Source organism: Mustela nivalis (assembly GCF_964662115.1).
Source record: "Mustela nivalis genome assembly, chromosome: 1".
In the NCBI taxonomy this organism is placed as follows: domain Eukaryota; kingdom Metazoa; phylum Chordata; class Mammalia; order Carnivora; family Mustelidae; genus Mustela; species Mustela nivalis.
The window spans coordinates 54,963,732-54,987,427 of NC_139020.1; positions in this window are offsets into that span (position 1 = coordinate 54,963,732).

Genomic DNA, 23,696 nt, shown 5'->3' on the forward strand with positions numbered 1-23,696 from the left:
TAGAAAATGAAAGAGCCCAAACTCCCACAAGAAGTAAACAAATTAACCTTACTAGCAAAATAAACGGTGTGTTTTAATCATGATAGAGAAACATAGAATTAAAGGTAGCTCTTTCAGAAGGAGAAGTTAATCTACATATGGAGAGGAAATTAAATCTGAGACTCACATTTAGGTGCATTTTTGTCAAAAGATGCTGAGACTTATTGTGATTTTTATCTGCTAGTAAATATCTATAGGAAGCAGGAGAGAGAAGATGGGATGTTGGGGAGAAGGGGAAGAGGTCAGGCACAAGGGTTATCTGCACATTGCTGTGAATTCTTCACACTTGGGCTCCCAGAGTTTGGTTTGTCAATTTGTACTGGAAAGACGGGGCTCTGGGAGTCACATAGCTATGCTCGTAACTATGGTGACCATATTATCTATTACCCCAAACCTATATTTTTTATACCAGGACATAGTAATAATTACTAATAATAAATTACTAGATAGTAATAATAAAATATTCATTTTAATAATTAAACTTGGGCAACAGATATAATCTAAAACTGCCCCAAGCAAATAGGGACATATGGACACCCCCCTTGTAAGAAAACAGAGGACTTAGAATGACATTTATTAACTGGCAATAACAGTATATCTTTTCAATAACTACCAACCCTGATGATCTGTATCCATTATTCCCAAGGATCTCAGAGAATATTACTATCAGAAAGTTGGACCCAGAGAGAGGCCTTAGATACTCATGTGTGTTGTCATTCAGTTTGCCACACACAACCAAATAATTCCTCCTGTTCTGTTCTGGCATTTATTTATTTTATTTTTTTTTTTGGAATCTAAATGCCATGTAAACCACCATTGTCATATTTGCATTCTATGGTACAAGTTCCTGTGTTCAATGTATCTCAGTTACCCAGTTAACAAGGTAAAGACAAGGAGTGGGGATGCCTTGAATGGAAGGGAAAGGTGAGATAAGAGCTTTTCACCTTAGTCTGGAAAGAATCATGTTAGTCAAAATTTAACTTCTATTTGATGCAAAGTAAGTTAATGCCTGCCTGGGGGACCAACTGGTTGGCTAGGGACTGAAGCATTTCCCAGGACCTGGGACTTTTCAGTGCTCAAACCAGCTTCGAACTGGGATTCTGGAAGAACCCCAGCAAGCTGGGATAAGTTGGTCACCCTACTTTATTAATTTTTTTTAGAGATTTTATTTATTTGACAGACAGAGATCACAAGTAGGCCGAGAGGCAGGCAGAGAGAGAGATGGAGAAGCAGGCCCCTTGCTGAACAGAGAGCCTGATGCTGGGCTCGATCCCAGGACCCTGAGATTATGACCTGAGCCGAAGGCAGAGGCTTAACCCATTGAGCCACCCAGGTGCCCCGGTTTTCTTCTATCTTACTTATGTCTACACTTCAAGCAATTTGTAGAGAAAAGTCTTTGCACCCAAGGGTGGGTGATGCTAGTCCTGCACAGAGGTCAGAATGTAGGAGCCCCGGGGGACTGCGGCAGCCAGGAGAAGAAGGGAGCTTATAGAGCCGTGAGTCCCAGCTCACCACGAAAACCCCTGACGGGTTATGTTATTCTGAACATGAGAGACCTTTTCCTCACACGGTTCTTCTAGAGACTCCTTCACTCCCTCCTCGTCCTCTGCTTCGGGGGTTCCCAATGGAAGGGTTCACATCTTGGACCCTTGTTGTCCACCAATGTAGAGCCCTAGGAGTCATCTCCCATTTCTCCTTTTCTCTCATGCACGCATTCAATTGATCACCAAGTTCTGTTGATTGTGTAATGACCAAATCTTATCCCCTTTTAGCAGACAGTTTGGAGTGCCTGCTGAGCCCACACTCTGCTCTGAGAAGTGCCTGCCTTCATCTAACAGGCACGAACCACAAGCTTCCATGTTTCTAAGGTGACACTGGCATCCTGGCCCACTGATTAGACCAAGCGTGAGCACCTGATCCAATCAGGGACAATTAGGGTATCTTTCCTATCTGGAATACAGATATGGGACCAAGGTGACACTCTCCGTCTGTTTTTCGCTTGAATGGAGTGATATGAACCCGGGGATTGAGGTTGGCACTGTGGTGTGGTCACGTGGTGCCATAAGCATGCTAATCAGCAGAAACATCAATAGCGAGGGAATCACAAGAATACAGAGAAGCAGCGATAAGGGAAGGAGGGAAGAGAGATTGCTTGCTTGCGTTCCAAATCGCTTTCCAGTTAGCAGTACCTCTGGAGACCTAGATTCAATTCCTGCCTTTGGTTTTCATAGACTCTTTCAATAACCTGCTAATAAATTCCCATTTCTCCCCTCCCCAACTTTAAATTATCTTGAATTTCTGTTTTTCCGATCAAAATATCTTTAAGACATTACGTCTGATTCTTTGTCTTCATACAGGTTTTTGCCTCCTCTCCTAAGGCAATGTGAACATTGTATATAAATGAAAGGCAGCACAGTGCTGTGCATACTAAGACTTCAATACATGTTAACTACTTTTATTACTATTCAACAACATTTGTGTGGTCTTTAAGCGCTGTGCTCGAGATGCAGGAGGACAGCTTTGTTTTCTGAATTGCATAGTGAATTTGAGATGTGCAGAACCATGATAAAGGACATTCGACAGGGAAGTAGAGAGGCCAAATCAAAACGTGGCAGCTTTGGCTGGGTAGATGGAGGTGAGACAACAGTATCATTCATTTAAGCGGTATTCTGTCCTGGAAGATCACACTGACCCCAGTCCTCTCCCTGCTGGCCATGGTGAGTCTATTACTGGCAATCTTCTCTCTTTCAGTCAGGGCTAGACAATACATTTCTGTGGGGAAGGGAACGCAGAGACTCTCCTTTGAAATCCATACCACCTTGGCATTTTAGTGCCTGAAGTATAACCAGAAACTCAATTAATGCTTATTAATTGCATTATGAAAAGAGTCAAATCATTCTTACGTTAGCAACCCCAACAGCTTCTCAAGTTGGTGTCATCGTAATTGATTAGATTCACTTGAATTCTTCATCAAGTGAGGTTATTATGCATGTTTACTTTTGAAGGCTTCCACTGCTGGGAAACCATAATGCAAGTAATAAGAAGAAATATGAATATGGCTGTAAGTAAACAAACACGAAGGCTCTCTTGAAAAAGCCTCTTCCATTATTAAAATTGGAGACGAAGTGCCTGAAAATGAGAATGGATTTATCCAGATGTCAACAGAGGAAGGAAGAATTATCAAGCCCTTAAATGATTCCCAACAAGCTGGAACATGTGTCTCAAAGCTGTAAGTGAAATACATTTAGCTACAAGGCCCAGTGAACACCACAAATCTGGGGAAATGCTGTAAGATGCTCTTAATTAGGGGCACTACTGGGTAGACAAATGATACCAATGACTCCCTAATATTCATGCTGCTGGGATAGTGTGTTATGTGCCTCAACTCAGCAAGGGTAACCCAGTAGAAAATTGCTAATTGCTTAGTCTTTATGCATAAATCTACCGCCCCTTAACCAGCTATAGTACATGCATTTTATTTATTTATATGCAATGTAGCTTTCTATAAAACAGGGGCTTTACGCAGCTTTATCTCCTTGAAAGAAAAATGTTAAAATGTTTCATTGAATTACAAATCAAGAGCGTGGCAGAAATTATTGATCATTTGAGGCACTCATTTCAAAGGGTGTTGATGATTGTGACTTACAGATATCTGGGCAGTCCAGCTCACACTCTTGCATTCTGTTCCCCTCCTCCTGGTCTACCCACAGCCTACTGCCATTCAGCTCTCCTTCCCATCCCCCCACAGAAACAGTTCTCTTTAACGATCTCTGATAGACAAACCTTAATGGTACTTTTCAGTCCCTAATGCTAAACCCTGGTTCTGGGATACTCTCCTCTTTTTTTCTCTTTTCCTGTGTTCATTAATTAATCAAAGGCCCATCCCTAATCACATAGTGGGTATCAGTGACATGTCTCTTCAGCTCCCTCCTTCCGTGGGTTCTCCTCTCCTAGCCTTTCTTCCATCCTGTCCATGCCTCTCTCATCCCACTCCTCCTCTTCTCCCAATCTTGGATCCAAACTCCAGTTTTCTGTACTCCACGATTTGCTATTCATCCAGAGGAAAAATTCAGATTAAAATCTGTCATGCGTTCCTTTTCAGGTATGCCCTTCTAAGCTCCACGGGTTAAAGGAGCAATAAGACCTCAAGAAGTTCCCACTCCAGGGAGGGCTGAGTCACCAAGATATGTGTAAGCTCTTACAGTTCAAAATGAGAAATGCTGGGATAGAGCTATGCACAGGACAGGTCATGGAGATGTGACCCTCTCATTTATAACTTTATTTTAAAAATAACAGGGACTCCTGGGTGGCTCAGTTGGTTAAGCAGCTGCCTTCGGCTCAGGTCATGATCCCAGCATCCTGGGATCAAGTCCCACATTGGGCTCCTTGCTCTGCAGGGAGCCTGCTTCTCCCTCTGTCTCTGTCTGCCATTCTGTCTGCCTGTGCTCGCTCTCGCTCCCTCTCTCTCTCTGACAAATAAATAAAATCTTAAAAAAAAAATAACAGTTTGTAACTCAAAGGAGAGAATCTTAAATGTCCCTGAAATTCTTTTTTTTTTTAAAGATTTTATTTATTTATTTGACAGAGAGAGATTACAAGTACGCAGAAAAGCAGGCAGAGAGAGAGAGAGGAGGAAGCAGACTCCCTGCTGAGCAGAGAGCCCGATGCGGGACTCAATCCCAGGACCCTGAGATCATGACCTGAGCCGAAGGCAGCGGCTTAACCCACTGAGCCACCCAGGCGCCCTGTCCCTGAAAGTCTACCTGTAGACTCAGTACCAACACTATCTTATAAGAGCAAATAATAGATACCATTTTTGAGAGTAACTTTTTTTTTTTTAAGATTTTATTTATTTATTTGACAGAGAGAGAGAGAGAGAGAGAGAGAGATCACAAGCAGGCAGAGAGGCAGGCAGAGAGAGAGAGGGAGAAGCAGACTCCCTGCCCAGCAGAGAGTCAGATGCAGGGCTTGATCCCAGGACCCCGAGATCATGACCTGAACTGAAGGTAGAGGGTTAAGTCACTGAGCCACCCAGGTGCCCCTGAGGGTAACCCTCTTAGCCTCACAACAGCTCTATGAAGGACATATATAATAACCCACATTATATACAGACATCAAGACTTGGAGAGGTAGCTAGTGATGTCTGTGGTATGGAATCCTGATACATGAAAGTCATCCTTCACACTCACATTCAATCATCTGCCAAGTTCTGCTGACTTCTTGTCTAAATGTCATTCAGAACTATCTACATCTTTCCATTCCCTACCAGCAACCTGACCAAGGGCACCACCATTTCTCTCCTGGCTTATTGATTTACTCTCTTAATTTACTCCTTTAATTTAATTTTAATTTTAATACAGGTGCACAATCTTATCACTAGTTTCGAAACCCATGTTTTGGGGCACCTGGGTGGCTCAGTCCATTAAGCGTCTGCCTTTGGCTCAGGTCATGATCCTGGAGTCTTGGGATTGAGCCCCACTTTGGGGTCCCTGCTCATCGAGGAGTCTGGTTCTCCCTCTTCCTCTGTCCCTCCCCCAGGCCCCACCCTCCCGCTTGGGGTCTCTCTCTCAAATAAATAAATAAATAAATAAATAAAATCATTAAAAAAAGAAAATAAAACCTATGTTTTTATGTAAGATAAAGTCCAACATGGTAACAGAGCCTGCAGTTATTCATCCTTTGGCTTGCCCTATGTCCCCACCCCATCTCCATCACTCTCTTGACCCTGGCATGGCGTGGCTGGTGCATTACCAGTAAATGCCAAGAGTACTCTCGGAACTCTGGATGTTCACACATGATGTGACCTCCTCTGCCTGGACCATTCAGCCCTGCCCCTTTCCTTTTGGTAGGTTCCTAATCATCCTTTGGGTCCCCATTAAACAACATTTTATGAGAAGTTTTTTAGTCTAGGCTGCGTCTTAGATGCACTCACTTTATCATGGAACACTTAAGGAAAGAACTAATAAACAAATTAAACCCATCAGTCTGATTTCCTGAATTCATGCTTCTAAGTTTGATGCTATACCAACTCCTGGCTAAGTTCCAGCTTAGAAGGGATCTTGTCCTTGGTTAGAGAGGCATCTAACCAAGATGTAATATGTCCTTACACCTGACATGTCCTTGGTTAAGAAAGTATCATCACCTCATTCTCTACATTGAATGTGAAATGAAAGTACAGTTGACTCTTGAACAACATGGGTTTGAACTGTGTGGGCCCACTTATGCTTGCAATTTTTCCCTAATAGATACAGTACTGTACTGTAAATGTATTTTTTCTTCCTTATGATTTTCTTAATGTTTCCTTTTCTCTAGATTACCTTATTGTAAGATACAGTATATAATACACATAACATACAAAATATGTGTTAATTGACTGATTTATGTTATCTGTAATGCTTCCAGCCAAAGTAAGTTATTAATAATTAAGTTTGGGGGGAGTCGAAAGTCATATGCGGATTTTTTGTTGGGGAGAGGTCGGTGCCCCTAACCCCCATGTTGTTCAAGTGTTAACTGTATTGGTTAAGAAATTTGGATTGTATTATCCCAAGGTTTTTTAATCCTTGAAATTTTAGAACTGAAAGTTCTCTAATACCAGCTGTCTCAGTGCTCCATAACTGATAGGTGAGCATAAAAAGGACCAGCGAAATAAGTGACTGGCCCAAGTTTACCAGTCAGGCTGAAAGTATGAACAGTTTTGAGCAGAGTTTAGGAAAAAAATACTCATGCTAGATCTATGAAAAGAAACCAAAGAAAGTTCAGATTTAGGGTTGTATCTTTGTGCTTCGGGGTTGTAGGCAAAGATACTCTCTCGTAAAATACTGATAAACACCATAGGCAGAGAGTAAACAATAGATAAAATCGAACATTGTATCATCTAGTAAAATATTCCTTAGCATTAGTGACCCATGATCTGCACAATAGATTAACATCTAGTTTAGAATTGCTAATGCTATTATTCAGCACAAATGATATGCATTAAATATATTTAGTGATTCTGAAAGGTGATGTAAAATATAAATTCAAGGTATTATTTGTATTATTCTAATTGTTATTGTATTTCTTCTGGTTGACATGACCTTAATTAACTCAGGATAATTATGAATTTTAAGTTAGTACTATTATAATCAAAATCTTCACATGATAGATATTCAAAGTCATACTTAAAATAAAATTGGAATATTATATATTCTAGTTCAATTAATTTCAACAAATACTTTTGAACACCCAGTAAGACCCCAAAATTGCCAAAATACTTGAGATCCTAGCTTATGCTCTCAAGATTTAACTCTAGTAGGAGACACGACTCCTCAACAAATCATTTTAATATGGTAAGTACAGTAATGGACATACATTCCCCAAGAGACTATAATGAGAATAAAATAAATAGTGGTTAAAATTCTTACCTCAGAATGATTCCATTCTATGAAGGCATTTTTTTTTTCTTAAACTATTTCATTTCATCTAATGGATAACCCCAGAGGGAAAAATATCAGTACAAATAGCCAATTGTCTTTTGTACCTGTCATTCAGTGTTTTGTGGAAAAGGGACAGAGAAAAACCTACCTTGGAAAGAGACAAAGAAATGAGCAGACCAGTGCTGAACAAAACTTTATACACTTTTGTCAAGGTCAACGGTGACAACCTCAGTTAATTATGCCATTGTTTCTAAATTTGTCTGCTGGTTTTTGAGAAGTGGAACTCATGGATCTGGGTTTGGCACCCAAATTGTCTCTGAGGCGGGGTGTAAGATGCCAGAAAATGATTCCATGTCTATAACCAAACTCCACAGACTAATTTGACTCGTTCTCTAAAAGGTTGCTGCATAATAAGATTAGACACAATTAATTAAGAGAAGCAGCAACACCCTCTGGCAGCCTCAATTATGGAATCTTGGGCTCTAAGTCTTGGGCTTTTTGAAGAATTAAGTTAAGGGTCTCAACATTTCACACAGTGCCAACGAACAGTTAATAATAGGTGTCTACTGTTTATTTAGGCCATTCTAAGACTACTAAAATGATTTACTATTTTCTAAGCACTGTTCTAAGCACTTTGCATACATGAATTCATTTAAGCCTCATAATAACCCTATATGGTGGGACTTTTATTATTCCCATTTTACAAATGAGGAAATAATTAGAGGCAGAGATGATAAGCTAGTAATTTTTGGAGACAAGAGTTGAGCCTAAAATTTTGGCCTTCAGAACCTATTCTTGTAACCATTACAATATATGATTACTAGCTCATAATTTGGGTAATGTTCTTTAACACCTTCCCTCAAAAAGTGTAATTAAAAAAATTTCCTTTCTATGCAAGGAAATACATTACTATTTGCTTCTTCCAACTGCCAGGAAATGTTCTTTTGCGGCAGTCTCCAGGTGAAGCAAACAGCTAACCCACTGCTATAAAAGGGGAAACAGCCAGACAATGCCTTTGGCTTTGAATCACTTTTCCAGAACTTGAAAGCCTTTTGCAAAACCTGAAAATGTCTCCCTGGAGCAAGGGACTTTCTGAACTATGTTTAAAATAACTTGGGAAGTGATATAAAAAGTAGAACTCCTTTCGGGTTATAGGAACAGCTCATGCCATCAGTTCTCAGTACTGATGGGCCAGCTCTGCATAACTCTTCCCCCAAACCAATTAGTTCATCATGTCCCACTGGGGAAAAAGAGAAGAGAGTCGAAAGACACCTGTACTGAAGGTTAGTATAGCAGCGTTGTGGGCAGAAGTGGGCTAGTAATAAATACTGAAGTAAGTACTGCATAATTATAACTAATCAGTTATGCTAAAATGAGCCAGTATGGCAGCCTAATTGAGATGATCCTTGTTGCTTCCTACAGGAATGCGATTTAATTAGACTGGGTAAACTGACAGTCAGCAGTAACCTCACAGAATCCCAGGCAATATGAAACGAAGCAAGAGAAATATCACTCTGGCTGGCTTTCAGTTTGTATGAAATGGACATTAAAGCCATCCATTTGGCCTTTGGGAGACTGAAAGCCATTTTTCATGTGAGCTTAGGGCTTGAGAAAAAGGGTGTGTTTTTGTGTTTGGACTTTAAAAAAAGAATCCATCTAGATAAAGCAGACAAAGCAATTTAACTTGCATTTCAAGGTGCTCTGAGGATTCAGAATGTCCAAACACAGAGGAAACTAACCAGATTGTGTTTTCAGAGGGGTCTAATTTGGAATAAATAAGAGACAGCTGTTAAAAGTAATAAACCTGTTTTTATTTTGAATGCTCAGGAGAGAGGCATATTCCAGGAGATTCTTAGGGCATGTGGTTGAGAGTAAGATGTATATGGGGGAGTAGGGGCATGTTTTGGTTCTGTTACAAAAAAAAAAAAAATCCCAGAAAGGACAGGATCAGGGAGTTGCTTATGTGGCTTGGTTGGAATTTGACAGTTCTCAAATCTATCAGGTAGATAGGCATGGCAGCCCTGGAGATCCAAATTTGGCCTATGAGATCATTATTATAATCTCAGGAGTGTGAGGCAATGTTGTTTGTTCTCTGGGTTGAATAGAGAATGGGATCAAAACGAGGACCTTAATGTAAGGTAAGTCATGTCTTAAAAAAATAAAACAGGGGAGAGCTAAATTCTGTCAACAACTTTTCTATGCAAATGATCAAATCGTATAGACCATTGCCTGGACAATAAAATTAAAGTAACTATTCCCAACAAGGAAACCCCTTTGAAGATCTGTTATATATTGATGACCATAATTTCTACTGAAAGTGTAGTGGACTGAGTACTCTAATATGTAGAACCAAAAGTCAAATCTCAAATCTTTTGTTGTTGTTTTTAAGATTTCTTTAGTTGTTAGAGAGAGAGAGAGCACAAGCAGGGGGAGCGGCAGGCAGAGCAGATAGGGAGAGAAGCAGGCTCCGCACGGAGCTAGGAACCTGGTGTGGGGCTCCATCCCAGAATCCTGGGATCATGACCTGAGCTGAAGGCAGACACTTAATCGAATGAGCCACCTAAGCATCCCCCACATCTCAAATTTTACTATAATAATTGCTAAAGACAAAATGTTTTGCAGCATTGATCACACAAATGCTACGGAGGGCTAGAAAAGTCACACGATGTTGCTCTGAACCACAGTTTACAAGTTATTCTCTTCTGTTCTTAACCTAGATAGAAGGTTCAGTATAATGAAAGATGTTAGAGTATGTTGGCTTGTGGAGGGAGGGAGAGAGGAGGTTTTCCATGTGGGTTTACTGCAGATGTAAAAGAAGGGAAAAACAAAACACTCAAATCCTCTCTTCCAGGCTGTGTGGCTTCTTCCCTTCCAAAGTCCATGTGCGGTTTGAGGATCAGCACATATGTGAGAGGACTTGATGTGTGCGTGTAAAGGGATGGTTTCATGGTTGTTAGAAAGTGAGATCATAAACTTATGAGGAGGAGAATTAATTATTAAAGAAGTTTGTGGTATTTAAATGAGAATGAATTATAAAACAGTTATCACAGTACATTTAAAAATTACATGCATTAAAAATAGTCCTAAAGTTGTTTTCTCTGGGTAGAGGCATTATGGGTTCTTCAAAAAGTTATTTTGCATCTCTATATTTTCTAATATTCCTATAATATATTGCATTTTTTGTAATAAAAATTATCTTTAAATAAGATTCTGATCAGTATTTCTGAGTGTAATTAGAGTCATAATTCAGTGTATGTCTCTCTCTCTCTCTATATATATATGTAAAATACACACACACATATATATATATGCACACATATATAATTAATCTAACATATGAATAAATCAAACATACTAGACATATTTTTTTTGGCTTGCCTTTGTCTTCCTGCCATATCAGATCCTACATTTTCTCACCTTACCACTAACAACATTTCTTGCTTTCCTCACCCCACACATGGGCCAGGTTACAATTTAGAATTCATCCTTTGATATTTTCCTCCATGCTTATTTGCTCATGTAGATATGCAAAGACATCACATACTGCTGTTGGTTGTTTAACAAAATGAGGTGAATTATATATAGGTCTCTATCTCTTGCTTTTGTCACTCAATAATATTCATTAAAAACCTGCCAAACCAGCTGCCAGAACCCTAATTCATCACTTTAATGGCTGTATGATATTCCACAATGTAGATATACCACAATTTATTCAGCAATTCCCCTATCAAATTTTCTAGTTTTTTCACCATTATGAAAAATGTTGTAATCAGGATTATCATGCATGTGTCATTATTTATAATTTTATTTCTTTGGGAAAGTGTCCCAAGGGTGGGAATGTCAAGTCAGAAAAAATGCGTTCAAAATTTTAATAGATATTGCCAGATTGCTTTCCAAAAAGGTAGTAACACTTAATTACACTACCATGTATGAAAGTATTCCTTTTTGATTACTGACAGTAATTGGCAGTCATTCTTTTTAATTTTTGACAATCCAAAAAGCATAAAGTAATATCACATTTTAACTTTAATCTCATTTCTCTATCATAGAATTTGAACGTCTTTTTAAGTGCTTATCCATTATTTGGAATGATTCTTGTCTGAGTTGTTTATTATTTATTTTGCTTATTTTACTGTGGGGGTATTTACTCCTTTTTTTTTTTAAGATTTATTTATTTGACAGATAGAGATCACAAGTAGGCAGAGAGGCAGACAGAGAGAGAGAGAGAGAGGAGGAAGCGGGCTCCCCGCTGAGCAGAGAGTCTGATGTGGAGCTTGATCCCAGGACCCTGGGAACATGACCTGAGCTGAAGGCAGAGGCTTTAACCCACTGAGTCACCCAGGCACCCCACTCTTCTTTTTCAATTTGTAAGCATTCTCTGCACATTTTGTATCCTAATTCTTTGTCTGTCATCGGTCTTAATTAATTCAATTTACCATACCATTTATTTCCTGAATTTGTTTATGGTAACACTTATCTTATATTTTGATATAGTTAGATATAACTATCTTTTCTTTTTATAACTAACTTCTTTTTTTTTTTTTTTTGTCTAGATTTGGAGAATTACAAATGGCTATATTTAGTCAGTATTTCTTGGCAGTCCTGGTATTAGTTGCCAAGGGGAACAACAACAATAACAAAAGTGCCCTCTGCAAATAGACAAGTTAGGAACAGAAAACTCCTAAATAACAATGACTTAAATAAGATAGAAGTTTATTTCTGTCATGGAGTCTGGAAGGAGTTAATCCAGGATATATATATATATATATATACATATATATATATATAATGATAAGTTTTCTTCTTTCTTGACAATGTATTTGATGTGCAAGGCTTCCATTCCCCAGATCAACTCATGATTCAAAATTCTGTTAGAGATCTGGCCGTTTTATACATTTCCAAGCCAGAAGAAAGAAGGAAAATAGATGGGCCATGCCCTTTAAAGAATTTCCCAGAAATTGTTCACCATTTCCATTGCTATCACATCTCCAAGAGCTTAATAACACCTACTTGCAAAAGGATGCTTACATTTATTTCTGTGGCTGAAGACTATGAAACAGTCTTAATTCCAGGTGGCTTTGTGCTCAGCTAAAAAATCAGGGGTTCCAATAGTTTGGAAGTCCCAACAGTTTGGAAGCTTACCACAGAGAACTTCAAAAAAAATAATCACCTGAGATACTTTGAGTAATGATTTGGGAGAAAATATACCTTTTATAGAGACTTTATACTACTCTAAATAAGTGATGAATGAATAAATGTATTAATAAACTCACTTCTAATGTTTCAAAAAAATATTCATTTTCAGGGTCCCTAGGTGACTCAGTTGCTTGAACGTCTGCCTTCTTCTCTGGTCATGATCCCAGGTTCTGGGATCAAGACCCACATCAGGCTCCCTGCTCAGTGGGGAGTCTGTTTCTCCCTCTGCCTCTCCCCATCGCAAGCTTATGCTTGCTCTCTCTTCACTCTTTCACTCACTCTCTCTCTCTCTCTCAAATAAATAAATAAAATCTTTAAAAAATCCTCATAAGTATGCCTACTTATTTGGAAAATTGCTATCAACTGGAAGTGACCCAGCACCACTGCATTAAGAAGAGAACTTTTTTCCCCTAACCATTGCTCAGGTTCATCAATTGCCTAATGCTCTCACCAATTTTGAAATGTCCTTTGTGAAACTGGTAAAAAGATCAAAGAAAGAATCTGCTGGGGGAAAAAACCCAAAAAACACATTTTTCAGCTAGATGGGTTAATGCTGCTGAGAGTTTTTTAATGAGTGGCTTAGATTCAAAGGAGTAACTTCTGTTTAGATGCTGTCATGTCTAGCCTATTTTTAATAAGATTGCACATTGCAAAAGAATGTAATAAATTTTATCTTTAAGATGTAAAGATGGAAGCAAAGCAGATGCCATGGTTTATAATGTGGGTCTCTTATCGGGTTGCCTTTTGAGTCTAAGAGATAAATTTCAAAATACATTTCACCGATGCTTGCAGCATATTGGAAATAATGCAGATTTTCTGGGCAAACCAGGTACCTAATTTTGAAATAAAATACTTGTATTATTAAAAATAAAAAGTCAGGAATTAGAATTAGGGGCACATGATGGACACCCATGTGTCTTTTGATTTTATTCTTTGATCATGTCTAATATTAATTTTTTTTTAAAAGAAGAGGTGCTGGGCTGTCATTTACGATTCGAATTTCTCTAAAAATGTCTGGGTCTGCCATTCAGCAGCATGACTTTTTGCCTCATAATTGAAACTGAATGCAAATGCATGCAATGGGCCAATAAAGTTAGACTCTTCAGCAGTTCTGGTGCTTCGATGAACAAACTCGCCATGCACCAGTTCATTAATCAATTCATGCCAGCACAAGCATCTGAAAATTATGAGTAGCACAAATCAGAGCTACCTGATTCTGTAGCTGTGAGGCATATACATCTATGTAGAGCTTCTATCAGTCCTCACTATACAGAAGATCGCAGAGTTGTCAAGTCTGAAATGTATTTCCCCTGTTCTGCTTCCTTCTGCTATCTCTGCTCTCCTACTTGTGAGGTGAATGCTCTTTGATCTTTTTACTCATTTCCAGTTAGTGTAGCTCATGATCTGTGTGTGGGGCAGCCGTGCCCCGGGCTCTGTGCCAGTCCTGAGGTGAACACTGAAGAAGAAGGCAGGTCCCCCGGCCCTCTGGGAGCTCATAATCTCGAGCAGAACTTCTCAGCCCTGGTTTGAAACCCATTACGAATTATTTGGAACAGAACAGTAACAGTTGTAGTGTTTATTTTTTTTCCCAGTGATTTTTATTTAAAAAAATATATATACATTAGAATGGTTTTTAAAATATCCATCCACTAATACATATTACTTGCACTCACATGTTTTCCCACATGGAAGCATTTGGCTGACACCCATCATGAATGGCAGCCCATTTGGTATATGCCACAGGCTAAGCCTTGGTTTTATGAACCTTAGTCATGTAGGGGGGGAAGTGAGGACTGCACTTACCCGGTATACTTATCTCCGTCCAGAAGACTTTGAAAATAGATTAAATGCAGGGTGTCAAAATTCACTGATGTGCCTCTGTATCTACTTCATATTGAAGAGCTTCTCGATAATCTCACATTTTAATACTCTTATTTCTAACTGTGGAGATCAACAAGGATCCTGCCATCAGAGGTTCTTAAAATGTAGTACCTACTGGGAATATCCTAGAGGATTTGGTAAGACACAGATTGCATGCTTCACCCCCAGAATTTCTTATTCAGTATGTTTGAGAAGGGACCTGAGAACTTACATTTCTAACAAATTGCCAGTTGATATTACTGCTGCTGGTCTGAGGATCTCACTTTGAGAGCCAGTGTACCAAACAAAAGGAAGCAAGTGGGGAGATCCTATTAAGCCATCAGAGTCTCTTCTGTTTTCCTTAGACCTCCTAGCCAGTCTTAGAGACCAGCCTCAACTGCCCTTTTTCTGGTGCCTTATATACAGGTACAGTCTAGTACTACTCCATTCTCCATACTCTAGGAGAGGCCAAATTTTCTCCCCAAGTGCACCTTACCCCAGGTGTCCTGGGAACACGCATCACCATCTTTCACTGCAAAGGACTCTCAGCGGTAGAGTCTATATTTTAGGAGAAACTGTATGTTATTCTAGATAGCTTTTAATGTTAAAAAAAAAAAAATCATTACTCATCCCACTGCCCAGTAATGCTTGGAATTCATTTCCATGACTCCTATTTTGTGTTGACCATGTCTTAGAACTTCTAAAACTCTACACAAGTTAGGCCAACTTGGAGTTTGACAAATATGCCCCATATAGATAAAATGTTATCTTGGCTTATCAGAAGAATAGAAAGGGTAAGTGGTAGGCTTTGAGGTCAGGCTACCTGAATGTAAATTCTGATTCTGTTCTTATCTAACCAAGTAACACTGAGCACAATTTTTATTTTCTCTGTCCCTAAGCCTTCTCATCCGTATTATGCCTGCATCACAAGGTTTTCATTTTAAATAATATCTATAAAGTCATCAGAACCATACCTGGAAAAGGGGTATTTAATGAATGGCAACAATTAGGGGCACCTGGGTGGCTCAGTGGGTTAAAGCCTCTGCCTTCAGCTCAGGTCATGGTCCCAGGGTCCTGGGATTGAGTCCCGCATCAGGCTCTCTGCTTCTCGGGGAGCCTGCTTCCTCCTCTCTCTCTGCCTGCCTCTCTGCCTGCTTGTGATCTCTGTCAAATAAATAAATTTTTTAAAAATCTTTAAAAAATAAAAAAAAACAAATGGCAACAATTATTATCAAAATAAAAGAACTGTAATTATATTGGGACCATTTATCTGGTTTCTCACTAATTGAGAATAGCCATATCCTGGCAAGACTAATAGGCAGGCATAAAGTGTAATTAATTTCCTTGGATCTTAAACTTTTTGCAGTAGTCTTCTTAGTGAAATAGGTTGAGTTCATAGACACATTAAAATCAGAGATAATGGCTGTGTCTTTCTGTGCTTGGTAATTGCCATGGGTTTCAAACAATTTGGTAAGGAATTCTGTCCTTAAAAAGCAATGACCCAATTTAGGAGTATGAACATATATCTCAATTCAATTCAAAAGCACTGAACTCCTGCAGAGTGTGGTAGGGAGATCTAAGTTCCTACAGGATCCTACATGGTGGGTACTGTTATCATCTCCTGTTGATAGGCGAGGAATTGAGGCCTGGGAGAAGAAATGGCAGCACAAGGTCACGGTGCTAATATCCAGTAAAACTAGTGCTCAACGTCAGGCAGTCTGACACCAGAGGTCAAGCTCTTAACCATTCTGGCTTCTTGCCTCTGGGTTGGTAGCAGAGACAACTACGCTCAATAAATAATTAGGATTCATGTAGCTTTGGTGTCAGTGAAAATAGAGAAGGTGACATTACATACTCTGTCCTACCGGGTATAAAGAAAAGAGCTGGTACAGTGGAAAATTTCAGCACAGGACTCTTGGTGTCTGAGAAAATAGAAGTGAGAAGTTGTGAGCCATTGACTTGGACACAGAGCACAGAGAATAAAAATCACATGGAATCTTTTACCATCTGTCTGGATTTTTTAAAAGTAGGCTGACTACATTTATAATGTCATATCATGATTACTCAGAAATTACCTCATAGCCTATTTTTATCCTGTCATATAGTAATTTGTGTGCTGCTGATTAAGACTAGCAAGAATAAAATTCCAGGCTCCTACTGTCAGGCTATTGGGCATTCTGATAGACAAATTACAAACACATGTTGAGTGTTCACTTGCTGCCCAATCTTTATGCTAAGCTTTTGGGAAAAATACAAAAATATCAGATATGGTTCCCATCTTGAAAGATCATATGATATTGTTGGTAAGATGAGGTAAACATAATTAAAGTAATCTTATGAAGTAGAAAGGACCAGAATAGAAGACCAGAAAAGAGAACACCAGCCAGGAAGACAATGTCACATTGACAGCATGGGAGACTTGTGAGTAAAGAGGTGGAAACATATAAGCTGTATTTAGTCATGCTGCCTGCAATAAGACAATAAATTATAAGTTTAAACTGAGGACAGATTGAGGAAGGCTTTGGCTATCTGGATAGACCTTATTCTAGATTTTTAAAATATTCATTTATGGGTCAAATAGATTTTTATTTATTTTATTTTTATTTTTTTAGATTTTATTTATTTCTTTGACAGACAGAGATCACAAGTAGGCAGGCAGAGAGAGAGGAGAAATCAGGCTCCCCGCTGAGCAGGGAGCCCAACTCGGGGCTCCATCCCAGGACCCTGAGATCATGACTTGAGCTGAAGGCAGAGGCTTTAACCCACTGAGCCACACAGGTGCCCCACATTTTTAAAACAAAATGTGATGTAAGTCTCTTGACTGAAACTTCTGCTTCCACCAACATTGAAAAGCAGGGAGTAGCTTTACCCTCTCACATAAAACAACTAAATAAATCCACAGAAAACATGATACAATGGCTTTCTAGTCATCAGTCAATAAACACCAAACGGCAGTGATCCTTTAGTTACTGCATCCTAGAACAAAGCTCAAAAATATTTATAGGAATACAAATATGTCCAGTACCCAACAAGTTAAAATTCTCAATGTCTGACATCCAATTAAAAACTACCAGGCATTCAAGAAGAAGAAGAAGAAGAAGAAGAAGAAGAAGAAGAAGAAGGAGAAGGAGAGGGAGAGGGAGAGGGAGAGGGAGAGGGAGAGGGAGAGGGAGAGGGAGAGGGAGAGGGAGAGGGAGAGGGAGAGGGAGAGGGAGAGGGAGAGGGAGAGGGAGAGGGAGAGGGAGAAGGAGAAGGAGAAGGAGAAGGAGAAGGAGAAGGAGAAGAAGAAGAAGAAGAAGAAGAAGAAGAAGAAAGAAGAAGAAGAAGAAGAAGAAGAAGAAGAAGAAGAAGAAGAAGAAGAAGAAGAAGAAAGAAGAAGAAGAAGAAGAAAGAAGAAGAAAGAAGAGGAGAAAGAAAAAAAGAAAGAGAAAGAAAGAAAGATAGGAAAATACACCTTAAAATGAAAAGAATCAATCAAAACTAACCTAGAAATGACATGAATGATAGAATTAGTAGATAAAAACATTAAAACAGTTGGCACTTTATTCCATATGTTCAGGAAACCAGAAGACTGAACATGATAAATAGGACAAGAGAGAGCTGTTCTGGTTCAAGAAATGTTAACCCCAAGATGAGCAGAATCATGTGGTTCAATGAAGCACGGTTTGAGAATTATTGCTCTAGGCTATTGGAAGTCACTGAAGATTTTTCAGCAAAATGTGACATGAAAATTGTGGTATTTTAGAAAGATTGAATGGCTAGTGGGATTCAGGATGTAATTGGTAGGGACACCAGGAGTAAAGATTTCAGGTGGGAGGCAACTATAATAATACAACAGGGAAGTAAGAGTTTGAAAGAATGGCAGTGGAAATAGAGGTAAGAATTTTTTTCTTTTTAATTTACATTTGGTTACTAAGAACACCTAGTATAACTGACAGTGTCAATGTATGAAGGGAAGTCTTAGTTGGACTGTCACTTAGGATAACTTTATAAGTTTGCAGGGTGTCAGTCAAGCCCATTTCAACAGACCTTAGAGTGTCTGGAACAATGTAAAAAAAAAAAAAAAGCATTATATTTGAAATTTCATGAAGACTGGGTCTTCTTTTTGAAACAGAATAATTCATAATAATTGTGGGTGAAGGTACTGTAATGGTGCTTGGCTTTAAGCATAGACTGATTAATTGACTGGGGGTTAAACTTTGTGACAAACCAAGCTATGAAGGAAGAGTCATATTTTTAAGGAGAAGAAATTATATGAAAAGATACCAAGGAGGAAACAAACAACTTAGGAATTGCAAAGTGGTAAATCAAGGCCTGAGAGCAGTGCTGTCCAACAGAAACAGAATGTAAATCACATGTGTAATTTTAAATTTTCAGTAGTCACTTTAAAAAAGGTAAAGAGGAACAGATAAGATGAATTTATTAATAAACTAAACTGGTAATATAGTTTATTATCAAAAAGATCCAAAATATATACAAAATATGAATCAATCTAAAAATTATCAATGAAAAATATTTGTTTTAATACTAAGATACACATATATTAATCTGGTGTGTATTTTATCTTTATAGCACACCTGAATGTGGACTAGCTACATTTCAAGTGCTCAGTAGCCCCAGGGGCTAGTAGCTCTCATATTTAGTTGTGGAGCCAATGAGCATCAGGCAGCCAGTCTTTCTTCTTCAATTTTTTCTCTACCTCTAATTCTTTCAAGCATCTATCCAGTGCAAGATACTTGCTCTACCCAGGTAGATTTTGGTATCTTAAGTACCATGCACAATTAGACACACTGAGTAGGAGAATACAGACCCCTAACAAGTATTTTTGATGTGGTCTCTAGCTATTGCACGTAAAAACAAGGGAGGGAATGAAGGAGCAATCCAAGGTCAAGGCACTAGTGAATATGTGTGTAGTAGAAAGAGTGAAAGATAAGAATACAGGAGGGTTGGTTCTCGTCTCTAATTTTGCACCTTTGGAATAATTGCTAAACCTCTCTGAACATCAAGTTTCTCAGTGTAAAGAAGATGCAAAAATGCTTGGAAATTATAAAATATATAAAAACAAACCAATAATATCAGTAATGTATTAATCCCCTCAACTGTCGGGCATTTTATTTATAAAAGCAGTTAAGTGAGTGTCAGTTGGAAGGGATATAAGGAGAGCATTATCTCCATGGTATTGAAAAGAAGGTGGGGTGGGACTTGTCCCAGAGTCTGAACTGCTTCAGGGTAAGAACCAGTCGCCTTTGCAGATGCCAGGACCCCTGGCCAATGCCCCCCACCCCTCCACCGCTGCCACATTAGGCAATGTATCTAAGTGAACAAGCTGGTGCCGGTTTTTGTATTTAGATATTGAAGAGAGTAGCCAACAAGAAGGGAAACTTGCTTATGAAATAAGTTGATGCTCTGGGTGACTTATTCTTCCTACTAACAAATTGTGTATCTTTGTGATTATACTTTAATTCAATTAAGATAAAGCAACCCTCTTGGAGAAATTTATTTATTTATTCATTTATCCTTCTTATGAATTTTAAGGATAGACAAAATGGGCAAGACTAAGTCTGGAGATCAGACCACCCTAGAACAGGTCCCAATAGCAGGCAGTAGAAAGAAGTAGGCAGAAGTGCCAGAATTTCAGGGAAATCTGGCACATAGGGAAGGTTAGGAAAAATACTACCAGATTTATGTTCAGAGGATCTGTTCTCACATCATTGTTGACTATTTACTAGCTCAGGGACCCTGGGCAGTTTTTTTAACCCCTCCAAGCCTTAGATTATCTATAATTAAATTAAAATTAAAGTGAGGTACTATTACCATGCTTACCTGATCAATTTGACGCTCAAAGAAGAGACTATATGAAAAGAGGGTGGTTTGTCAAAGGTAAAGTCCTACACAGGTATTATGACCATCATCCAGGTGTTAGATGCATGTGAATCCTCACAGCCCAGGATAGGGAGGCATTAGGAGAGAGGTTATGTTTCTTGAAAAACCAGGGGCTAGACAAAGTCCCAGTCATGGAGGAATTAGGGTTCTATGCAGGAAACTAGAACACACACATGGCTGGCCAGGAGTCCTTTTATTAGAACTTGTAGTTTTAAGGTAGGACTTAGTTAAAAGACAAAGCCTAACTAGTGTAATCTGGACACCTAAATAGAGCTGGATCATCTAGTTCCACCAGGTGAAACCACCACCTCCCATCCCCCGCAGGGATTTTTGAATGACTTCTGATAGAAGGCAGAACTGACCTTATATTGTTGGGTTGGGGGGAGCCGACAGATGGAGAAAGGCCTTACTGGATTTGGCAGTAAAGACAGATAGCCTAGGTAGAGAGCTAAGTAGACCTTTACTACCAAGATTTTTAAAAAACAAAAACAAAAACAACAAAACAACAACAAAACTTACTTTACAAAGATAGACTCGCAAATTGGAAGGTTTTTTTTTGTTTGTTTATTTGTTTGTTTTTGCAAGATTCCTGCTTTCTATTCATGGGGTCACTACCAGAATATTTCTTGTCATTAATCCAGAGTTCTGTGAAATATATGGTCCCTCTCCAGCTGCTCCACATATGATCACACTGCTCAGTAACAGAATACTAATGAGATGCCCAGGTTCTTTAACAAGACTGAATGATAGTAATCACCAAAGTACATACAGAAATCTACAATTGCATATGATGATAAAACACCATGTCTACCATATTAATTCATTTAACTTGCAAATAGAAAATTACACCATTCTATTTGATAATATATTATCTTCCAATAGGTTCATCCTTAGAGATGCCTGACAAAAACACTACCAAACTAATGACATCCAAAACTAAATTAAAATCATTTGGTTTTTCCATCAGCTATACAAAGGTGAGGTATTCAATTATTGTTAAACAGGATACTGGTTTAATTTTCCCTTATTTTTTATTAAAAAGTCATGTAGTAAGAAATACTGATTATTAATTATCCTCTTAAAAATCATTCCTAAAATTTATAGACACTGGCACAAGAAATCATTAACCAAGGTCAGAAGAAAATTTTACTATTTTTAAAAAATATTTAATTTTTTTAAGAGAGGTAGGGAGGAGAAGAGGGAGAGGAAGGAGAGGAATCTTAAGCAGGCTCCACACCCAGTGCAGAGCCTAATGTGGGGCTTGAACTCACAACCCTGAGATCATGACTTGAGCCAAAACTAGAGTTAGATGTTTAACCAACTGAGCCAGTTGGTTAAGTATTCTACACTCAACATAGGATTCAAACTCAAAACCCCAAGATCATGCTCCAACTGAACAAGCCAGTCATGTCACTTCTCTTTTTTTTTTTTTTTTTGATTAGTCAAGTTTGGTGATGTGCTCCTGACAGTTGAGTCACTTCATCATTCCTGGTTTATCAAAGTTTAAAAAGTTTGGCTCCTCACAGCATCTAACATCAGCTGGGGTCTATTACCTCAAAATAGGTATGGAAGAGGACAACACAGCATTGATATCATAAAACAGTAAATTTTAAGGTGTGGTTCCCAGATTTGTACCACTAGCATCACCCAAGAACATGTCAGAAATGCAAATTATTAGACACATCTCAGACCTACTGAATCAGAAACTTACGTCTTTGGGTCCTAGCAATTGTATTTTAACATCTCTCTGGGTGATTTTGATGGACACTCAAATTTGAGAACCACTGTCTAAGGTTCTAGCATGTGAGAACCTAGTTTTTTACTATCTTTTTGATAGCAGATTTTTTTTTTTTTGTAAGGTGTGTTGAAAAAAAAATTAAGACTTATTAGACAGCATTATGATTAATAAGACAGGCAAAATGCATCCAAATCCAACGTAAGCTATCTATTAACCAAGACTCTTCTTCCAATTTAAAATAGTTGGTAAGGATTATTTATATTCATAATTACACTTCCTTGGCTATTTTCATTGCTTCAGCAAATGGTACTAAAAAACACATGTGCAAGACAGGAAGAAGGAAGAAAAGGATTGGTGACACCTGTATCTATCTCCTTTTATAAACAGAAGTTTTCAAGTAAAACATTCGACTTAGCTATGGCTAAGTCTATGGCTTAGTCTATGGCTCACCGGCCAGAACCACTACTCAGGACAATCCCCTACCATCAAGAAATGATGGGAAGGCAAGTATAGCATTTTGTCTTCCCACTCTGTAGAGTTTATCATTCTTTAAGAAAGAACTCATATAGGCAAGGAAGTGTTGACATGGGTCATGGGTTGGTCTATATAATTATAAATAGGAGCTGTCAATCTAGAGTGCCCTAATAAAGTATTTACAAATGATCTTTAAATGTAGTGACACGAGGACAAGGAAAGGTAGAACCCAAGTCCCATGACCCCAAGTTTCCAATGTGGGACCTTCCCCTATATCCAAAGAAGAGACCATATTGGAATGTACACTTTTAGGGTCCCTTGGTGAAGGAAGAGTGACTTTCAACTGCCTGTTGACATTTGTAAGAGCCTGACATTCATGACACTATTTCGGAAGCAGGTTACTGTTTAGAAACAGATAGTGCAGGTCTACCCCTCTTTCTCTTGGAACTGTGGATCATTAAATGAAATATAATTCTCCTCCTCAATTACTTCTCCCTTGTGGCAAACACACAGCAGCCCTCCTCAGAGTGGAGAGAGATTTAATGATTTCTCTCTGATGACTGAATGGGAAAATTTTAATTGGGATAGGAGGGAGGCTGGCTTGCCAATTTCTGAAATCCAGCTTTTCCATTATTAAACTAATTTTTATTTTGACTTCTGCTTTGTGTTTTTGTTTGTTTTTAATTAAATATAACCCAAAGAGAAGAAAGGTGCATGACAACTCCTCCAAGCCTCTAAAAAAGAAAATACAATTATAAGGAGACCTTTCTCTGCAACCCACAACCAATGAGGAATATATGACTAATATCTAATAAAATGAAAATGCTAAAGGGATCAGAAATAATTTCAGGAGGTAGAAAGGAATAGGAGTGTAATAGTCAGGATTCCATCTGGAATGGAACAATTGTGGAAAAGGGGGAAGTGGGAGGATCAGAGACAAACTACTAGCTAACCTCCTGAAACACTGCAGCAAGTTGGGAGCTTGAAAGAGAATATGGGCAGCTGCCAGGGGGAGACTGAAGAAAAGGTACTGATGTGTAGGGAAACCTGCTGTCTCCATGTCTGCTGGTGAGCCTGGGGTGCTGTGGGTC